This window comes from Cavia porcellus, unplaced genomic scaffold (genome assembly GCF_034190915.1).
Source record: "Cavia porcellus strain 051 isolate PalLab524CR breed Dunkin Hartley unplaced genomic scaffold, mCavPor4.1 scaffold_9, whole genome shotgun sequence".
In the NCBI taxonomy this organism is placed as follows: domain Eukaryota; kingdom Metazoa; phylum Chordata; class Mammalia; order Rodentia; family Caviidae; genus Cavia; species Cavia porcellus.
Genome location: NW_026947492.1, coordinates 66,471,355 through 66,492,569, shown reverse-complemented (window position 1 = coordinate 66,492,569; position 21,215 = coordinate 66,471,355). Strand labels below are relative to the sequence as shown.

At 34.1% G+C, this 21,215-nt stretch overlaps 2 pseudogenes; one reads left to right on the top strand and one right to left on the bottom strand.

Moving 5' to 3' along the window:
• Window positions 1-1,760: 1,760 nt before the first annotated feature.
• On the bottom strand, window positions 1,761-2,691 carry LOC106026593 (olfactory receptor 51I1-like; annotated as a pseudogene).
• A 14,957-nt stretch (window positions 2,692-17,648) lies between these two features.
• LOC100720680 (olfactory receptor 51G2-like) lies at window positions 17,649-18,638 on the top strand (annotated as a pseudogene).
• The last annotated feature ends 2,577 nt before the right edge of the window (window positions 18,639-21,215 follow it).

Genomic DNA, 21,215 nt, shown 5'->3' with positions numbered 1-21,215 from the left:
GGAATTGCATTGGTCATAAGTACAAAAGCCTGGGTAAAAGCAGAAGGCCCAAGTGTTGTGGTGGTCCCTCCAGATGGGAAAAGGAGATGAACCAGTTACACTATTGGCGTGGAGTCATTGTTTGCTTGTGTCATTGCAGGAAATGCATAGTATGTCCTTTAGAACCATATGACTATGGAAAAGTCCTCTCTGTGCTGGACCCATGGATGAACTTGTCTAAGCTTTCTCAGCAATGAGAGTCTTTTCCCAAATAACAGCTGAAATAAACTATCCAAGAGGTAGAAAGACTGATCTATCATCAGTATCTACCCAAGAGGAAATCATCTGATGTGTCTCAAGGGGCTCTAACTAGACTGCCCCTGTACTCTCTGACTGCTAATCACAACTCTTCAGCCAGAAGTAGCCAGAATAGTCTCTGCCTATTTCCCTTTCATTGCAGTTAGGGTGGTTCTCCAGAGGAAGGAAAATTAAGTTAGTCACAGTACAGACAGTTAGATAGTACTAGGCCCTTGAAAAGAACAAGTACACATCCATTACAATTGTAAGGGGGGGGTATTTTCATTACAGAGTAGAACTCAGGAAAAGGATAGAATAACTGCACTTATATACTTTCCCTGGGGATTAACAGAAGAGGTTGATATCCAACTTCTGATATTACAAAACACAAAAAGGAAGAGACCTATGAGACCAGATAGGAAGAGCTGAGAGCTAATTGGCCTCATCTGTGTACATTAAAGAGAAAGGTGGTGTGCAAGCTTGCTGACACTTTGCTGGATCCAGGAAAAGTCAAGACAGCTGAGACTCAGTTTTTTACCCAGATATGCACTGTGGGTGATGGGAGACAGACAAATCTTGTGTTATTCCAACTGTTTGTTCCCATGTCTTATTGAATAAAAGCAGAAAAAGTCAGAGGCTTAGGGTTGTTGTAGAAGAGACAAGAGTCCCGAGGGTCCCTAATTCTGTGTCTCTTTGTTTTTAATCCTTGATCACCTTCCTGTGAGGTTCAAAACTTGTATATTGGCTGTTAAAAGTGAATATCCAAATGATAATATATACTGTATTCCATGAGTGTGGGACAAATAAGAGACAGTAAACAAACACTAGTATAATCTATAATTGAATTTAGAATAAACAACTTCTACAAATTATGGACTTTCATATGCTGGTGGGGAAGACAGAAAGTGTTTTTTGAATATGATTCAACTCTTGGGTAAATGAAGCAGCACATGGGAAAGTTTCTGAATTTTTTCTAAGATCCAGACACTTTGCAACTTGAAACAGTTAATTGGTGGAAGACACAAATGAACTTTGTTGTACTAGAAATAGTGCAAAAGAAGAGCGAGAATTTTTAGAATATGTAATGAAATACAGAACAAAGAGACAAAGCAGAAAGTTGGAAAATAGGGAAAGATATTTGTTGACCTCTTTAGAAAACTATAGAATTATAAATTTAACTTGGAAGTAAGATCAGTGATAGACCTGCCTATGACAGGGAATAACATAAATACTGGAATCAAGTCTTTCTCATTTGTTTCCATGTTTTTTGTAAAATATCTCAAACTTCATTTCAAGATATGTAGGAACAAAGAAAATACTATGCGTATATATTGGTTTAAGCCACAATGTTGTAACTTGTTATATTTTATATTATATTTATATCTATTCCAAGGATTAGATGCCAACAAGGATTTGTTAAATGATTATAAAACTGCAAGTCGTGTTTTTTCCTCACCTAAACCATCATTAACTTCTCTAATTCTTCAGCTTCTCTGGATCTTGCACGACTTTCTCAGAGCAGCATGGATCTGCTTGGTCTTCAGGCTGTACACAAAGGGGTTCAGCACTGGGGGCATAAATATGTGATATTGCTGAAGACAGGATGTGCTACTGGAGAACTTCTCATGCTGATTCGGTGCGTGACAGTTATTGCCAGGAGAGGTCCTTAGTAAATAAACACAATACAATTGTGTGACAAACAGATGTTGAGCACCTTCATCTGGCCTTCTCTGGAAGCAATACCCAGCACTGCTTGAAATATCAGAATGTAAGAAATGGCGATAAATAGAAAGTCAACCCCAAAAGAAAAGATAACCAAAACCAACCCATAAAAAATATTAACCCTGACTTGCCCACAAGCTAGCTTTATCACATCTGGGTGGAAACAGTAAGTATGGCAGAGTGCCTGGCCCTTGCAGAAAAACAGCTATTTAGCAGGATGGACAATGGAGTCATTTGCAGTATGCCCCTCGTCAAGGCTGCCAGTCCCATTTTGGTGGCATGTGAGCTGGTGAGAATGGTGGTGTATTGCAGGGATTTACGGATGGCAATGAAGCAGTCAAATTCCATGGCCAGCAGGATTCTTCCCATGGAAGAGGATGTATGGATGAAGAAGAGTTGAGCGAGACAACTATCAAGTGCAATTTCATAGAGTCCAAGGATAAAGACCTTTAACACAGAGAGAAGTGTGGAGACAGGATAATATCAGCCCCAGACAACATGGACAAGAAATGGTACTGGGGCTCCTGAAGACTTCATTCATCACCACGTGTGTCATTGTGCAGTTTTCCACTATTGTAATGAAGTACGTCAATCTCAGGAGTGGCCCCAGCCACAGTAGGAGCCTATAAGCTCTCGGAGACCCGTGATGATGGAAAGAGAAGGCTGAAACTCTGTGGTGTTGAATTCAGACATGGAAAACTTTTGAGAAGCTCTGCTTAAAACGGCTTCTCAGACCGGCAACCTAAGAAGGGAGAAAATGAAACGTCATATTCAGCAGGCCACTAATTTGGTTAAACAGTCCTGATAAATGCTGTAGACGAGAAACAAAAGATTTATGGGAATAAAACGGCAATAATTTTTATGTAAGGGAATGAGAATACTAGTCTTCTGAGGCTGCTGTGAGAGACTACATTACTTTTATTAGGAATCACCACTCAGGCAGATGTGCATTAAGATTTTGGTTAAAGTGTACGCAGTAATAGTGAACAGAACTATTGTGTTCACTCTAAATAAGTCACGTCGGGAAGCCAGGCTGAGATCATATGAGGATGAAAGCAAAGAGTTCTGACCTCTTTGCCTCTCACTCATGGTGGCTTCCCCTTCCCACTGTGGGTGGACTTATTTTTCTTACTTTTAGTTAGCCCAGATTCTCTATGCAGAGCCTGTTTCTTTTCCTATGATCTTTCTTACCTTTGCTACCTTAAAAAAATAAATAAAAACAAAGAATTCTGCCTTAAAATATGGGCTAAGAGTCTTTTTAAGAGGAGAAATTAAAGCATAAATGCTCTTAGGCAACAAAGTAACCAGTATTTCTGAGCTCTGGATCATGGTAAGATTCCACCTGAACTAGAAAGAAATATCCTGTGTGTTCCCCTCTCACTGTCTCTCCCTCCCTCCCTGCATCGCTTCTTTTCTCCTGCCCCACCCCCATTTCATGTGTTTTGACGTTTTCATCAGGAACTCTTTCAATTTCTAAACCACTATATGTAACTTCCACTGGGCCTTGTCGTCCTTTTTAAAATTAAGGAAGTGTCTCTCCTGTTCTTAAAAGTGATATTTTTCTTAACTTTGTGTGCTTAGCATATTATTCTTTATCATTTCACCGTTCATTACAGTGTAAACATTTTTGCTTGATTCGTCACATCTGTAATATAAGATGCTGAAATTATTTAGATTAAAGAATAGAAAAAAACAAATTTTAGCCTGAATTCCCAATCAAAATATATTCCTATTTTCTATTTCATATTTAATATACCTAAATTGCATTATGTATATATATATATATATATATGCTCATACCCTATAAAATATAGTATGCCATTTATATATTAATATTAAGCAATGAAGTGAAATGAATATACACTTGTATAATAATTTCATATGCCCTCCTGTATGCCCCATAGTCAGTGCTTCATCCCTGTGGTAACAATATTATTTTCAAATTTGCTCATATTATTGACTAAAAGGGAAGCTTTATAATTATCATCACAGAATGAGAGAAAATTCTGATCCAAGATACTCTTAGGTAAATAAGGTTGTGTGATTGTCTAACTATAACATTCAAGTCACTAACTAATATACTTACCTTGTTTGAGCTTTTGAAAGCATTTGACCATCTGAAGTTTTTAACCCATGCAAATTATCTTTATTGGCTTCCATAAACTGATTTCATCCTAATATTTATCTTACTTCCATGGACACAGCTTAAATTGCTTAAAGTTCTCTCATGATCTGGGCATTATAAATAGTGCCTTGATTTCAGCTGTGTTTCTCATAAGTGATTGAATTTATTCTTTTTGCATTAGTTGCTTTTGACTGTGTAACTTCTTCATTCTTCTATTACCTCTGTATACTTTGAATTTACTATTTCTAAAACTAAAGTCATGTTCTCCATGCACAGCTTGATGTCATGCTGTGTGATATATCATCCAATAATCTGCATAATATCCTAGCAGAAGAAATTATACTTATCCTACATTAACTAAATGTGTCACTGCAAACCCTCATTCCAGTACTGTGATGAGATTTGACCTGACTGTCTTGAACTTACAATTTTGCCTTTATCAAATGAAAATAATTTCACAAAGTTCCAAAACAATATTACTCTAGCAAAGTACCAAGTCAAGTTCTCCAGAAGTATCTGTTTAGATAAATAAAATGTATAGTGCCATAAAGTAGAAACCAGATGAACCTTTTAAAAGGACATGGTAAAGAATCTCAGACAGAGGAAAACGTCTAGACAATGCACAGCATCTATTTCTCCTTCTTCTTCCTCAACTGCAGATAAAATAAAAGTCAAAAAATAATATGAGAATCAGTTAAGGAGATATGAGATGTGACATTGAAATATTAAAAAAGAAAGAAGACAGATATTGAGGGTATAACTATATAAAAAATTTTCAGTATAGATGATATATGATGCATAATATGTATATACAAGCTTATTATCAGCTTGAAAGTTTACATCACCCTAACAAAGTGACTGATAGAATAAATCCACTTCTTCATGACATTTGAGACTTGGTGGATAGTAACAATATCTTGAATGTTTATTGATAACAAGACAATATAAAGTAATGGAAAGGGAAATGAAAAATCCACAAAACACAGAGAACTAAATAGTCATTATTCTTGTCATTATTAAATCACCAATATCTAAATCATTATTTTTCTTTGTTTCAATCTATGGTACTCTGGACACACAGCTAGTAATGAAATATGAGAGTAAAGTGAAGACAATCTCAGACTCATAAAACTTTTGAACTAAATACATTGAGAAATTTATTGAAGAATATTTTTCATAATAAAAAAGAGGTAATTCCAGGAAAAATAAGTAAAATCTTCATAAACTCTGACTGCAGGATTCTCAAAAGCAAAACTTTGAGGTGACAAGTGGGAAAACAATTTTGAGAACCACCACAACAAACTGATCAGAATTTTTCTAGTTAGTTCTTAAAAGAAATTTTAAAACAGAGAAATTTAAACATCATATTAAAAACCAAAAGTGTCATACAATTTTTAAAACATTATAAAGAATGTTTCTTTCTTCTTTATGCCTATATCTTGTAATCTGAACAACTACTTTGAATATAACAATACTCAAAATACTAACATTGCTAATTGCCTATTATTTTGTTTTGAAATTTTATAGCAGTATTTTTATTCTTTTTCTGTTTTAAAATGAAAACTAAAAAATCTATGACCAGTAAAAAATTAGAAATTATTAATATTATTTGTTTTATTTACTTATTTATTGGTACCAGGGACTGAACTTATGATTTCGTGCTTTGCAAGTAAGCACTTATGATGCTGAGCCAAATTTCTGGCCCCATTTTAAAGTTACTGACAAAAACATGTAAACACCAAAATAAATAATGAAAAATTTAAAATAATTAAATGTAAGGGAAAAAAAGAAGATAAAGACAAGAGAAATTGCAGACATTTTAGAAGTGTGAATCACAATTTTAGGTACATGATTTACATTTGTGGGAATAAAATTATACTGTTACATAAGTAGAATACTAGGTGAAGATTATATATAGTATTTAAATATATGAACAAGAAAATAACAGCATGAAAAATTCAGATAATTTTTATAAGGAAGGAAGGAAATAGGCCTGTATTTCACAATTCAAGAAAGTCATTAAATCGGATTCATTTTCATGTATTATCCAAATAGAAAATTCTTAAATTTTAGTTATTTCATGATATTTATCATTCATAGATTATCACATGGCAAAAATACTACATTCTGATCTCTGAAGACAAATTTTTTGTTAAGCTAGAAACTTGTATCTCTTTAAATCTTGTCCCTGTTATTGCAAATTTCATTTATTAAAAAATAAAATATCCCCAAATGCCATAAAAAATACATTTTCTAATATTTTTCATACAACTCAGTGTCCCTTGGAAACTCGCAGTACAAGGTGGGTATCTTCTCTTTAGAGTACATTTTCACACCATTTCAATCACTACATACTTGTGAACACATGCTATAGCTGAAAGATTGCTTTATGCTCTGAGAATACATTGAAAGAGCATCTCTTTCTTTTAATAAAATGTAAATGGTGTGAGAGAACTTATTCCTCTGACTTCATTCCACCAAGATGTCATTACTGAAACTAACTGCTATGAAATCTAGGAGTATGATCATACAGATATTTCTAAAATGTGTGCCAAATGACCTTTATTCAAATGCATTTTGAAGTTTCAAAATCTCTAAAGAGAAAACTAAGTTGAATAGTTTTCATTTACTGTAAAGTCATTCTCATATGGGAGACAACACTGTTACCAGACACAAATAGTTATTTCCAAAAATGTTAAAAGTTAAAAAGAAATCATGCAGGTACTATCTGAATTATTGTCACAATTTTAGGGAAGAGTTTTACTTCTCTCTTTAAGAGTTACTGATATTCAACGTTCTGCTAAACTTACACTATAGCTCTGAGATATTACTTTTCATTCCTTGAATGGTTTATAGAACTGGATTACAGAAACAAACACCCAAATTCATTTCCAAACTTGTACTATTGTCTTCTCTCTGGCAGGGCCAAGGAATTACGTTGACACAAAGATGTTTCTACAAGTGTGTGGAATGAAATCAACAACTGTGTGATACTAGGAAAAGATGCTGGGAAGGAAGTGCTGTACCTGTCAAGAGACACTGTAGGACTGTCCTCTGTCTATGTTTGAGAGCATCATTGAAAGGGTAACCTGGCTCAGGGAAACAGAGGACCTGACCAAAATAGTAATGAGGTGATACTTTGCAAGGATGTTCCATGGTGTAGTAAGTCTTAGGAAATCACCAAAAGCTTTTAAATAGAAGGTTGATATAAACACATTTTTGTTTAAGAAAATTAACTCTAGTTGCTGCATGGAGAATTGTTGGGCGCAGGCGCTCAACATACCATACCCCAGCCGGGACTAAGGACCACGCCAGCTTCCGCAATGCGCTGCGTCCCTCTTTAAATTAGCCAACCCGTGCGCACCCCGCGCTCTACTCCATACTCTGTGGCAACTCCTGATTGGCCACAGCTGGATATAGTAGCCAGAGCCTGCATCCCATTCCCGCCCTGCTTCCTTGTGGCAGCCTGTGATTGGTCACAGCCAAATATATAAACCAGAGCCCGCGTAAATAAACTAGCAGTTAACTGTCGTCCACAAGAGCATCTCCTGTCTCCTGTTTCATTGGGGCTGCGCCAGTCAGAGAATGACTTTAAGAAGGAGAACTAAATGAAAACAAATACATTTTGAGATTATTATCAGGGAAGGACTGGAGTTAGGGAGTGTTTGGCTCTATGAATAAAAGCAAAGGGGCTTTAGCCCCTTTGGAAGAGTGTGGACAGGTTCTTCACTCACTGGTACATAAATAAAGGTTCCTGATTTTACTAAGTTTATATTGTACTAATTTACAAGTCATACCTTGACCTCCTCAAAATAGATATTGTGGGTAGATGAAGGTTACCCAAAAATAAACTAAGTAAGTAACACCAATAACACAAACTTTTTACCTTCATTCCAAAGGACCTTTTAGAGATCAGGAAAAAGAATTCTAACCATTGTGCTCTGTTTCTCACTTTTTGTTTTCCCTCTACCCTAGTAGATTCCACACCACCCTAATATTTAAGTTTACCTTGATGACTATGGCTGGTAAACTTCATTGGGCTGACACTACAGCTCTACAGACTGATTTTTTTAGGGAGAGTATTTATTACTTTGGCTAATGGTTGCAGTGGTATTGTAAGGAAATTTTCAATCTCTCTCTCTCTCTCTCTCTCTCTCTCTCTCTCTCTCTCTCTCTCTTTGTCTCTCTCTCTCTCTCTCTCTCCCTGTTCCTTTCCCTCTCCTTCCATCCCCCTCCTTCCCTCCCTCCCTGTCTCCCCCCCCTCTCTTTCTCTTTCACTCACACATTTTTATTTTTTCAATAAAAAACAAACGTATAAAACATATATTCTTAGAACAACATTTGGCCTATCATTTCCCACATATTCCAGATTCTGTGAGCTTAATGGAATAAAAAGTGTTAAAGAATCTTCAACCACAGGATCATCAGATATAAAGCTCAATGATGATTCTGAAACTGCTGCCCACAGAGAAATCTAGTTATCATTAATGCTCAGACATAAATGAAATTTAATTAAAATTTTAATGAGATGTTTGTGGTAACTACTTTTCTTTGTTTGTGAAAATCTGAGAGAAAAGAAGAAGAAAGACAAGATGATGATATCTTGTTTTTAGAGATGTCATGTGAAACAGCAATGTTTAAATCAATCAATGATGAACAATCAAATGATGCATTTTATAATGAATCTAAAATTCACCAGACTAACAAAAGTTCTGGAGAGTCAAATGTTTTTGATATGAAAGTTGAAAAACCTGTAGTATACTATTTTAATTCTAATCATAATACTATCATAATAAACAAGAGACCTAGGAACATAAAGATTTTCACACAGTTTATTGGAACAAATTAGAATCCTGAATATAGACTAAACATGCTATATCAGGATAACTAATGGATAAAATCTAATATTTTATAGAAATATTTCTGGTAGAACAATATATTCATGTGGAAAAATAGTTGTATACATATATAAAACTAATAGTAATTACAATTAGACTTATGTGTGAAATCTAAAATAATAAAAGCTCTGGGAGATATGCTCAGAGAAAATACTTTTAATTCTTAGAAAATGAGTCATGATTTCAAAGATGTGAAAGATAAAATTAAGTAGAGTTTTAGGCTTCATAAAATATTTAAAAGTGTACTGTTCTTTGAAAATCATAATTAAGCAAAGATAATTAAATAGTGAAAGAACTTTGAAATTACATAGTGTAATACTTTTAAATGCAATCATATTTCAATTGCTAGAAAAATAAATTATAACATTACTGTAGTTATTACAATCATGAATTCAATTTGTTTTTATTATTATTGTTTATTGGTACAATTTAGATATATACAAGGATTATATTTAACATTGGAATCTGTAATGATGTCTTAGTTCCTCTTTCGTTTCCCATTCTCCTCCTCTTCCCATTCTTATTTACAGAATTTGGTTCCTATTTTATCGTTTATGCTTCCTTTTCCCTTTCTCTCTGCCCCCAAGTTCCCTTTTCTTTTGAACAATTTCTTCCTATTCCACAGAATATAATATATCGTTTTATTATGTACAATTTCCATTTCTCGCACTAGAGAGACAATGCGATATTTATACTCCTGTGTTCAATTTTTTTTCACTTAAGAGTATGATCTCAATGTTCATCCATTTAATGATAATAAATTAAATTTCTAAATCAGTTGCAATACTAAACCCCAAAACTGCATTCAATATTTTCGTGTTTGACTACTGATTTCTAAAATATAAAGTACTCTGTGTAAGAAAAACACTCAATGCTATCATTCTACCTCACTGATCTGTATTAAAGACCAGTGCCCAATTATGTTATTTATAAGAAAGTTAATTAATTGTTAAAAATCTGATCCTAGGAAAACTATTACTGTTATATATTTTTAATTAGTCATTATGCATTATAAAACAATCTCAAACATAATAAGTAAAATAAGTAACCAAAATATCTAGTCTGCAAACCAATGAAATCATCTGTTAGACAGACAAAATGTAGCTTTTCATTGCTAGGAGAAACATTTTTTTTTTCCAATTTCTGTATTTGCAGTATTTCTTCAGAAATGAATGAGAAACAAGAATATGCCTCTACAAAAGGCACGGGATTCTTGAGTTGAACACAGTTGAAGAGATGCTTTCAGCCCTCTCCTTATGTACCTAAATTCAGACATTAGCTCACAAAGACAAAGAAACCGTCAGCACCCTGCTCCAGCAGATACAGTAAAGGTTGACCGCCGAAGACAGTGTTAGTCCCACAGGAGGCTCGAGCTACCTGAGAGGAATTTATTTTTACAAGCTTTACTAATTTTAATTAGCCAGTTCTTTGCCTTCCTCCTACTTTGTTGTCCATAGAGGACTTAATGTAGAACACTGATCCCTTCCTTGTGTCAGTTCTTAGCACGCTGGTTCATACGTGAAAACAGGAGATGAGAAGGATCCTGTGTACACTGCTTGCACTAAAGTGAAACAAAAAGAATCAGTGAGGTTGAAAAACAAAGAAGAAACAGTTTTGTTTTTTTTCTTATATGACACATTTTCATTGGTACATCTCAGCATATTTGACTATAACCTTTTTAAAAATAGTAAATTCTTTTATAGTTCAAAATAGCTGATCAGGAAAGTTGTTTCTAAAAATTTGGTTGTTTCTCATTTTTAGAGCCCCTATTATTTACCCATAGGCCTCATTTCAGAACAAATAATTGTATAAAATTTGCTTTACGAGAATACCTTACATGTAACTACATGACTCCAATTCTTATTAAAATAAATTATTTACACTGATGCATGAATATGTATTTTATTTGAAGCATGAGATGTTGTAAAGGGAAAAATATCTCAAATAAAAGAAATGAGAATTTGTTTTTAATAATTTTTGAATCTGTTTACATTTTACAGCTCTTGTTCCAAAATTATCATGATTTGACTTTCATTTAATACAAAAATTCAATAGGAGATTAAAGAAAAACAGAGCAAAGTAGTAGAAAAAGTTTTGTCACCTAAATGATGTATGCTTGATTTTCTCTGGTTGTGTTAAATTCAATTTCATACTTAGTTAAGGATAAGCATATATTGTTTACATTGTAAAACAAGCCTCTGAAACTTAGCTGCTTTGTCATCAGAAAATAATGAAACCGTTTCCGAGTCACTTCAGTGAAAAGGAGTTAATGACAATATCCTGTTTCTAAGGATGTTGACAGAAGAAACATAGTGTATGTAAGTATACTTATAACCATCCAGCACATAGTTAAATGTCATTAAGTGTTAACATTTCATTATGACACAAAATATGATGTAATGGCATGTCTTACGGAGAACAATAGTCAAGTCAGAGTTAAATGATAAGTCCAAAGGAATAAGGCATTCTTTCAGGGATATGGCTCAGTGGCACCTCACCTGCAAGTGTGAGGTCATGAGTTTTTCAGGGTAAAAAAAAAAAAAAAATTACCACTTACACAGCTTATATAGCATAACCAGATAATAACAGAAATTTTCTCTAGTTTGAAAACATAGGTTTAGTTCTATAATTTCAATTTTCTTTAAAATATGTTTCAACTGTGTTTAAAATGTTAGGATACTTTATAACTGTATATAATGTGTATCCTATCCATCTGTTTGCTTTTGCATTTGCACATGAGGGACAGGCCTTGCATTCTTTATATACATGGAGGTGTCCTCTAAATGATCTGCCACAGCAAAGAGCCAGGCATTATTACTGAGTTCATTCTATAGACCTCAATTAATGAACCATTATTTTGTGATTTGTTTGTCATTCTTGACCCTTATAATATTTTTCCTTCTGCTTTCCCTATTGCATTTTGTCTGTTTCTCATTTTAAATCTTTATACATCTGCACAGCGCTCTTCAAGGGGCAGATGGATCTTGGCAGTCACTGCCTAGTGAGGTAAAACATGGAAAACATTTTCTGTACTGCAGGATAAATAAGTGACGCAGTGCATCCAAACATTGCTGCCCTTAAGTCGCTTCAGTTTTTCCCCTTTAAAGTTAAAAAAGTCAAAGTGATGTAACAAAATCATTTACAGACTCAAAGAAAGGGCTTCGTGGATTGAAAGGTGATGGTCAGGACTCAGTGCTGCTAGTTCTCTTCTCTTTCTGAAGGGATCTCTCACACATGCTTCTGTTCTGGTTTGTGCTCATTTGCTCATAATTTAGACAGGACTTTGCTTCCACATAACTGGCTAATACGACCATGGGTCATCACCAGGAGTAGACACTGCAAGTTATTTTGCATATTTTAAGCATTGCAGTCAAAATGGAAGAGGACTACATAATCCTAGTACAAAATATGGAAGAGAGAAGTGTACTCAGGTCTTAATCTCTGAGGTGAAATATCTGACAAAATTATGAGTATCACCTGTTTTACAAAGTTTATTGAGTCAAAAGCTAATCCATTCCCTCACAGGCTCACTTGACATATCATTTTACCAGCTCTGGAGGCACCTTTAACCCAGTGAAGTTAATGATAAAAAAAATAAATTATAACACAGACAAACATAATCTGAATCCTGTATTCCTCTTGAGTCCTAAATTGTCTACACATAAAACAATTTTCTGATGTAGTTCAAATAAATTAAACTACCTAGGGTTCAGTCTTTTCAAGGATAGTAATGATTTGATATGAGGATTGGTATAATGTAAATATGTCATGCTTAAATTCAAAATGGAAATGATAAAATATATAATTTTTAAATTTCCACAGATGAGTCTCATTATAGGTAATGAATTCCTAGGAAGGTAAATGAATTCATGGGTTTGCCTAGCCTGAAAAATCATGCCCATGTTTTTGCTTGAAACTACATAGGCAGAAATATTCTTTTTAAATTTTTACTATTTTAAAGGCACCAAAATACCACAGAACAAGATAAAACAAAGCAAGTTGAGACAGTGCAGTGAAATTGGTACAGAACTTCACAGCCAGTTACTGGGTTAGCAATAATAGGTACCTCAGTATATCTCATCATCTTCACAATAGTTGTTCTTTCAATCAGGTATAGCAAAATCAAATGAAACACAGAAAATTACAGAAATTATCAAAACAGAATACAGAATTTTGAATAGAGCAATATGATTAATCAGAACAAAGCAAAACAGTGATAATAATATTTGCCTTCAAAGACATGGTAGAAGGAAATCCACCCCCCCCCCATTCGATATACTGCATATGATCAGCTTCCCGAGAGCTGCTCAGACCTCTGGCTCCCATTTGCTAATGGGGTAGATGGGATGTTTGATTCTCAGCCTACATATCAACAGGGTCATGGCTGTCTGCCAGGGAGGCAAGCTTGGTGCCCTAAGTTCCAACATAGCATGGATCTGGGGTGACGCTGGGTGGTTCTTCCCCTGGGGTGGCTGTAGCTTGCCCAAACCATGGCTGCTTACCAGGGAGGCAAGCTGGTTGCTTGGTTTCTCAGCACTCTAAGTTCCAAAATGGTCAGAAATATTCTTGAATACACAAATACATGCATGTGTTGGCATGATTTCTTTCATATATGAAATATACAATATGAATTGAACAGTATTTGAACTCAGAGATACGCCTCTGATTAAACAAACTTCTGGAAATTCCCAAAATATATAAGAATAATTCTAAAATGCAGGTGATGCATTTTTAAAAATTGACTTTAGAGTGGTAAACATGACATTATAATTTAACAAGTAATTTCAAGTGAAAAACACTCGTTACTAGGCCATTATGAAGCATTTTTAGAAATCAGTTACTTTGCTCTCAGGTCAAAAACGTCAAAGAGGTTTCCCAGATCACTGTCATCAAGACAGAGTTGTGAGGTTCATAAGGAGGCTAAAGCAGCTCACAAGTATTCCTGACTTTGCACAAGAAGGAGACAGCTTTCCTTGTGTTACATTTTAGCCAAGCTCTGCCTTCAGATGCCAAGTGAGGGACAAAACTTGGCTACTTTCATCTGAAACAGGAGTAACATCAAAGAACTTTGCATAAATTAGTGAGTACAAAATGTTTATATCTATATAAGAAGTACTAGGGGCTTACAGGATGTTTCTGTAAAACTATCCTCATCTGCTTTTCTCAAGGACCTAAGATAATTAGAGCAAATGATATGAACCAAGTAAGGAAGGAAACTTAACATAGCTCTTAATTTTTCTTTTTTCAGGTATGACTAGATCCAGAGGTTTTTTTTTTTTTTTTAAAGAAAGACTAAACAAAACATAAAATGAATAGAAATGATACATACTTTCAAAGAAAAAAATAGTAAGAAATCACTGGTTGATGTTTACATATTATCTTCCTACAAATAGTTGTTCAAGATACAAAAGTGGAACATATAAAGTGGGGATTCAAACAGCGAGACTGTAAACATTTCTGTTCAATTATCCAACAAAAAGTTAATAACATGGTTATCAATCCTATATACTTAAACATACATGCAGTTATCCAAATCTTCATTTATTTTGAGATTAAACAAACCAAAGCAGGCTAAAATCACTCTGAACAAAGAATAATAGTATTGCTGCATTTCATATCATGATACTCTGGAATTAGCTGGGTACTGTAGTGTCTCTTTTTCTTCAAAGTATTTGTTCATTTCATCATGTGTCATAAGATGAGTTTTCGTAAACTTAAATTGAGAAACATAATTATTCTTGCTTACTAAAACGTGATCATGATGTTTGACTTTATTCTTAAGCATAACTCCTTTGGGCAAAGAGTATAGATTTAAAAGCTTACATAATAAATAAAAATGGGAAATGTTTATAAAAGAAATAAAATACTTAAAAACTCATGAATGAGAAAAAGGCATGAGAAAGGAATTTGGCAAAAGTCCCTTAATTAGAAAGGGTCTGATGATTCAGTTTCAGTAGAATGTGCTCTTACCAGTTGGAGATTATGCTAGAGAACATTTTCTGTCCTTACAAGAAAACTCAATATTTTAAAAAAAATTGTAACAGGGGCTGGGAATTTAGCTCAGCGGCATAAGCGCCTGCCTTGCAAGCAGGCAGTCGTGAGTTCGATCCCCGGTACCGATAAAAAGGAAAAAGACCAAAAAAAAAAAAAAAACCAAAAAAACAAAAACAAACAAACAAACAAAAAAATTGTAACAGAGCTCTGAAGCTCATATTTATTTTCTGAAGACAGAATACACAAATATATTAATGCTTTATTATTTCTTCTGAATGTCTCATCCGAATAGACATAGACTGACACTGGTGAAAAAGATCAATAACCTGAAAAATGAAAGTAGAAAGATGTAGACAAAATACCTTTGTTTCTCACTCTAAAAACAGGCAATGAATAAATTTAATGCAAAAATTCTGCTGCTGTTTTCCTCACAGACTTTTCCCTACCCAAAATTCAGTGTAATGTGTGAATTCAGTAGGACCAGGTAGGAAATACACAATCTACTTCAGCTAGGGCTTGTGGGACTTAGTCAAGAAATTAAATTTTGGTTACATTGCTCCACAGACCTGATAGCAGTGGACTTGACATTAATGAGTGAGGCTAGGTGAGCAATTAGAGTGATTAATATAGTACTGTGAAGACAACTGCACAGAGATATGAAGTTACATGATTATCAACTTAAGTTTTTAAATGCAGAGTATGATCACAGGTAGATAAGAAAAAATGTGTACTACACTCTCTGTGGCAGAAGAACAAGTGCATTTAAAGCTGACTTTATCTGAATGAATCTGTTTCATAGCACAGAGCTTAAAAAACCCTGTGTCCCATGTGTTGTGTATTATCCTGAAATAATTGGCAGACTTCTTGCTTCTAAGACAAAAGAAGGTAATTGAGTCAATTTAAGTCTTTGTAAGGGAAACAAGCATAGTCTCTGTCAGGCAGAGAAAAAGAGTATTTATTTAAAGTATGAGTGAACAATAATATTTTTGTTGATAAAAAAGTCAATGTAATTGGTATCACACAGTTTATCAGAAAGTACTTATTAATGCACACATACGTATATAATGTTAATATAATTATTAATATAATTATTAATGTATGTTAACATTATTTAGTCCTGAAATTAAAGGTCACATGGATGTAATTTTAAAGGAGTATTAGATACAGTATTCAATATTTAATATTTTTAAATATAAGGAAAATATATATTCAATTTTAGCTAAAAAATCATTACATTGAACAATAAATAAAATGTATGGCAAAAGTTCATTTAAAATTCCTTGTATCACAAAGTAATATTTCAAAGTAAAACAATAATGTTTAAAGAACTAAATAAAAACTATCCAAAATGTCATTTCACATACCAATAATGATGATTAGCTTTGTTACAGTAAATGATACAAAACTGTCACATAAAATTGACAAAAGTTCCCACATGTTTAATTATAATTCATATGCTCATGACATGCAGAAAACATAGAATATTAAAACCTGCTCATAAACTATTTTATATGAGTCATTATAAACCAAGGTAGTAAGAAACACACTGGTCATGATCTACTACTATTTTAACTACAGTTATTGGTATTAGTTTGAATTAACTTTCCAGTCTTCTCCTCTTACCTTTATGAGACACATTTTAAGAAAAACCTTATGAATCCCATGGGTTACTGTGGGTACTGTTTTATCCTGTACAGAAATAATTGTGATCAGTTAAATCTTTTTATCCATTTTCATTAAGCAATTACAAAGGTGGAACCTTTTGGAATTTTATGAGTAAGAATAAAAACAGCATAGTTTTATTTTTTCTCACAACCTCTTGAATAGGATGTTTTTTATTTTTTTTTTTTTTCTTTCCATAGACCTTAGGAATCTCCAACAAAAATTTTTAAAACATTTCTTGATTGCATAAAAAGTTTTCCACATTTAAATAATTTTGTTATATTTTTCTTTAGCATATCCTAATTGGCAATATTATCATTTTTGTTCCAGGGCTATTATAAAGTAAAATAATTATATGACCACCTTAGAGGACCTGATAATTCAGCTGACACATGAATTACTAACGGGCATTTGTATAACATAAATGTTGTGAACTAAAGGGTCACTAAGTGTTGTGGGGGGCCACAGGGCAGAATGGCAAAGAATACAATGCCAGTACAAATAGCAAGTGTCTCAAACATATGAGGGGCTTTCTCTAGAATTACACCTTGAATATGTGCACTAGAGTTGGCCATGAATAACTGAAACACTGAAAAGAAAAACTACGGATAAGAGAGGGTGGCAGTATTTACTGGCACAATATTTAGTATAATTTTTCATTTTTAAAATCACTATGCCAGTAAAATGACTTATGTAATTTAAATGTTAAATTTTAAAATTTTCTTTTCATTGCTACCAAAAGGTAAACATATATCCAGAGATGCTGGTAAAGAAACTTTAGTTACTTAGTATAGAGACTCAGAGTATATACTGGAAAACAGTATTTAATCTCATATTAAAATGAGATACTAATCTCATATTAAAATCTCAGTTTAAAATGAGAAAACACAAAGAGTAGTCCAATTGAGAGCTCAAATCAAATATGGATAATGCTGTTTTTTGTTTTAGGAAAGTCATGCTCCTCTGACATCATGTTCCTTATGAACAGCACAAACTGCATCTTCTCCAGCTTCCTGGTCACAGGCATCCCAGGGCTGGAGGCTATGCACATCAGGGTCTCCATACTCTTCTGCACCATGTTCCTCATCACAGTTGTGGAGGGAGCACGGCCTCCTTGTGCCCATGTACCTCTTCCTGGCCACGCTGGCTGCCTCTGACCTGGGCCTATCCCTTGTCATCATCCCCACCATGCTGTGCATCTTGTGGCTGGATGCTCGAGAGCTGACCTTCCCTGCTTGCTTCACCCAAATGTTCTTCATTCACACTTTTCAGATATTTGACTCTGCTGTTATTCTGTCCATGGCCTTTGACCGCTATGTGGCCATTTCTCATCCACTGTGCTACTCCTCTATCCTCACTCACAGGGTAACTCCCAGGATAGCCATGGTTATGCTGGTAAAAACGTTGATGACACAAGTACCTGCTCCTATCCTCTTGAAGAGTCTGTGCTTCTGTGCTCCAGCGTACTTTCTCATTCTTACTGCCTGCATCCTGACATCATAAAGTTTTCCTGCTCCAACACTAGAGTCAACAGCATCTATGGACTCTTCGTGGTACTCTCCACCATGGGTCTTGACTTCCTCTTCATTCTGCTTTCTTACGTGTTGATTCTGAAAACTGTGCTGAGCATTGCCTCCCATGGTGGGCGCCTCAAGGCTCTCAACACCTGCATCTCCCACCTATGTGCTGTGGTCCTCTTCTTCACACCCATGATCTGCCTGTCTATGCTGCACCGCTTTGGCCCCAGGCTTCCCTCCCACGTCTATGTGACCATGGCCAATATGCACTTCCTCATCCCCCCGGTGATGAATCCCATTGTGTATGTTGTGAAAACTAAGCAGATTCGAGACAAAGTCCTGAAACTCTTCTTTAAAAAAACAAACTGTGGAATAAAAAGCGGCATTTTTAACGTAAATCTTGAGAAACTAGGTAGAAATAAATCACTATTCCAATTCTTCTGACATGGATTTTCTTTTCATATTTTTCCATGTATATAAGGAGATAAAAAATAAAATACATTGAGACCTTCTTTCTTCAATTTTCACTGTTCATACCTTTTCATATTCACCTATAATCTTTGTTTAAAGGTATCCTACAGATTTCTGTATGGTACGTATGTTTCATATTTGCCATTATTTTCTCTTAAACTTTGGTAATTTTCCTCATTTCTTATTATTCCTGCTGTGTATATAGCACATTTTTATTATTAGACCTTGTTGTATTTTTATTGATCTCAATATTAGCAATCTTATTAAATACATCTATGTTTAGGTTGAATATTTTATAACATACAAGCATGTTTTGTCATGAATTTCCTTACTATATTTTATTACACTTTTACTATCTTATGGAGGTGGGTTAGTATGCTTAAAGACAAGATAAAAGTAAATCCCTCTGACATTTTTTAATTTTTTTTAAATTGTTAACAAAATTAAACACATATTTTTCAGCATGAGTTTCCTCTTATACAGTAACAATATCAACAATAATATCTTTGACTGCCTCTAAAAAAGTCCATGCCTGGATATGTTGACCTTGTTTTGAACTTTCTACTATGTATTCATGTACTAGGACAGCACATGGTGCCCAACACTGTGTGTAATTGTTCTGTATCAGTTATATATGTATGTATTAGTGGAAAATAAAATTAAATATTTTCTGAAGCAAAAGAAGGGATTAACTTACTTGGCTACTTTAAAGAAGTTAAAACATAAAAATAAAGAATTTTGATTTTTAATGACTCAAATAACTTATTTTAATTTCTAGACTGAAATAATTCTATCTTATATTACACAGGTTCTTATGATATTTTAAATGCCAATGATTTTTGATTGAATTCAGTATAATGTTGCTCTAGGTTTAAAATATCTCAGTTATTCAGACAAAATTAGGTATTTTAATCTCATCCATAGAACATCATAAGATAATCCCTGTCTTCTCTGGAATTTATTTCCCCATGTAACAAAGAAAAAATCATAGTTTTCAATATATTAACTTGTAGTTTTTTTTTCAAACGTTTGTTCTCTAATTAACATTTTTATTGGAAAGCAAGTCAGAGTATCTTTTTAGCAAAAAAATTATTTTGCCACTTTTAATTGACAATATATACAATTGCCTATCTTTCTATAAATTCTAGGGTAAATAGTCAAACCTTTCAAATAAATGGGAAGGTTGAAAAATATTTCAGGGCTTGCACTGGACATAGAACAGAGAAAAAAATATTTAGGCTGAAAATTTGGGCGAGAATTTCAATGTTCTTCTTACTCACCAACTTTTATCACCTTTCTGTTCATCACCATCACTGTTATTTGTTACCATGGACAGTGAGTCTGCCATGCTTTGCTTTCCCCAATAATGATTGCTTGATTCATTTTCTATGCTGACTCTTGGATAGAAAACTCATACTGAATAGTATTTATTAAATAAGGATATATTCCATGTTTGAAATCACTCTATGTTAGATTTTTGTATCCTCTAATAAGAGCACTTGGAGACATTTTAGAAATAATTTGATAGTATGTAACAGGATACCTCAAGATAATATCTGAAGTGGAAAAAATAGGTTGATAATTCAGTCCCAAGATCATTTCCTTGGGAACCAGAGACTCTCAAGCATCTAATGGAAAGTGCTACATGGGGTGTGACTTCTTTTTTGAATTCTCCATCAATGTTCATTTTTGTGCACTACTACACTGTAACAAGTCTAGATCTTTGCTTAACGTGTTAATATTATTCTATGAAAATTGTCGATTCATGAGTTATGTTATCCTTAGTTAATTCTGAATGCATCCTGAGTTGCCTCTGCACCTCATAATTGCTTTTCTAATGTCTCATTGTTTGACATGGGCTTGAGATACACTTGACAGATAAAAGAAAAAAGTCACCAACTACAGCCTCTTCAGAATATTTAGTTGTTATGCTATCTATCATCTCCTGCCTAATATATCTTACAGTGCCTCTTAATGAAACAACCCAAAAATCATTTGGGTAGAATAAGAGTCAATGAGCCTTAAGATATTCTATGTTAAAGTATTGTTACATTTAGCAACTCAGATTTGGGGACTCCTCAGACTCAGAAGTGTCACAACAGGACTCATTGAAGTTGATCTAAGAAGTTGTAAAAACCTGAATACACTATCAGAGAATAAAATTGATGGGTTATTAAAAACTGCCAATTAAAAAATCCCAATGCCTAATGAATTTACCACTGAATTTTACCACAACTTCAGAGAAGAACTAACATCAATACTCCTCATATTCTTCTAAGACATTAAAACAGAACTCATTCATGAATTCAACATTACTCTAATTAGGCAAGTGGCCAGGGCCTAATAAACTGGCTAGGACAGTGGTGTGACTTCTTAATCACACATGAAGAATAGCTCTGCAGTTGGAACCAATCAGTGCCCTTCTCAGAAAGCCCAAGTAGATTTTCTATTGATAAAATGGCCTAGACCTGATGTCAGCCTGAAGAGTGGGAGATAGAAAAGATGGCTGCCTTTGAGCACTTGGTCACTGCTCTCTCAGAGTGGTTTGCT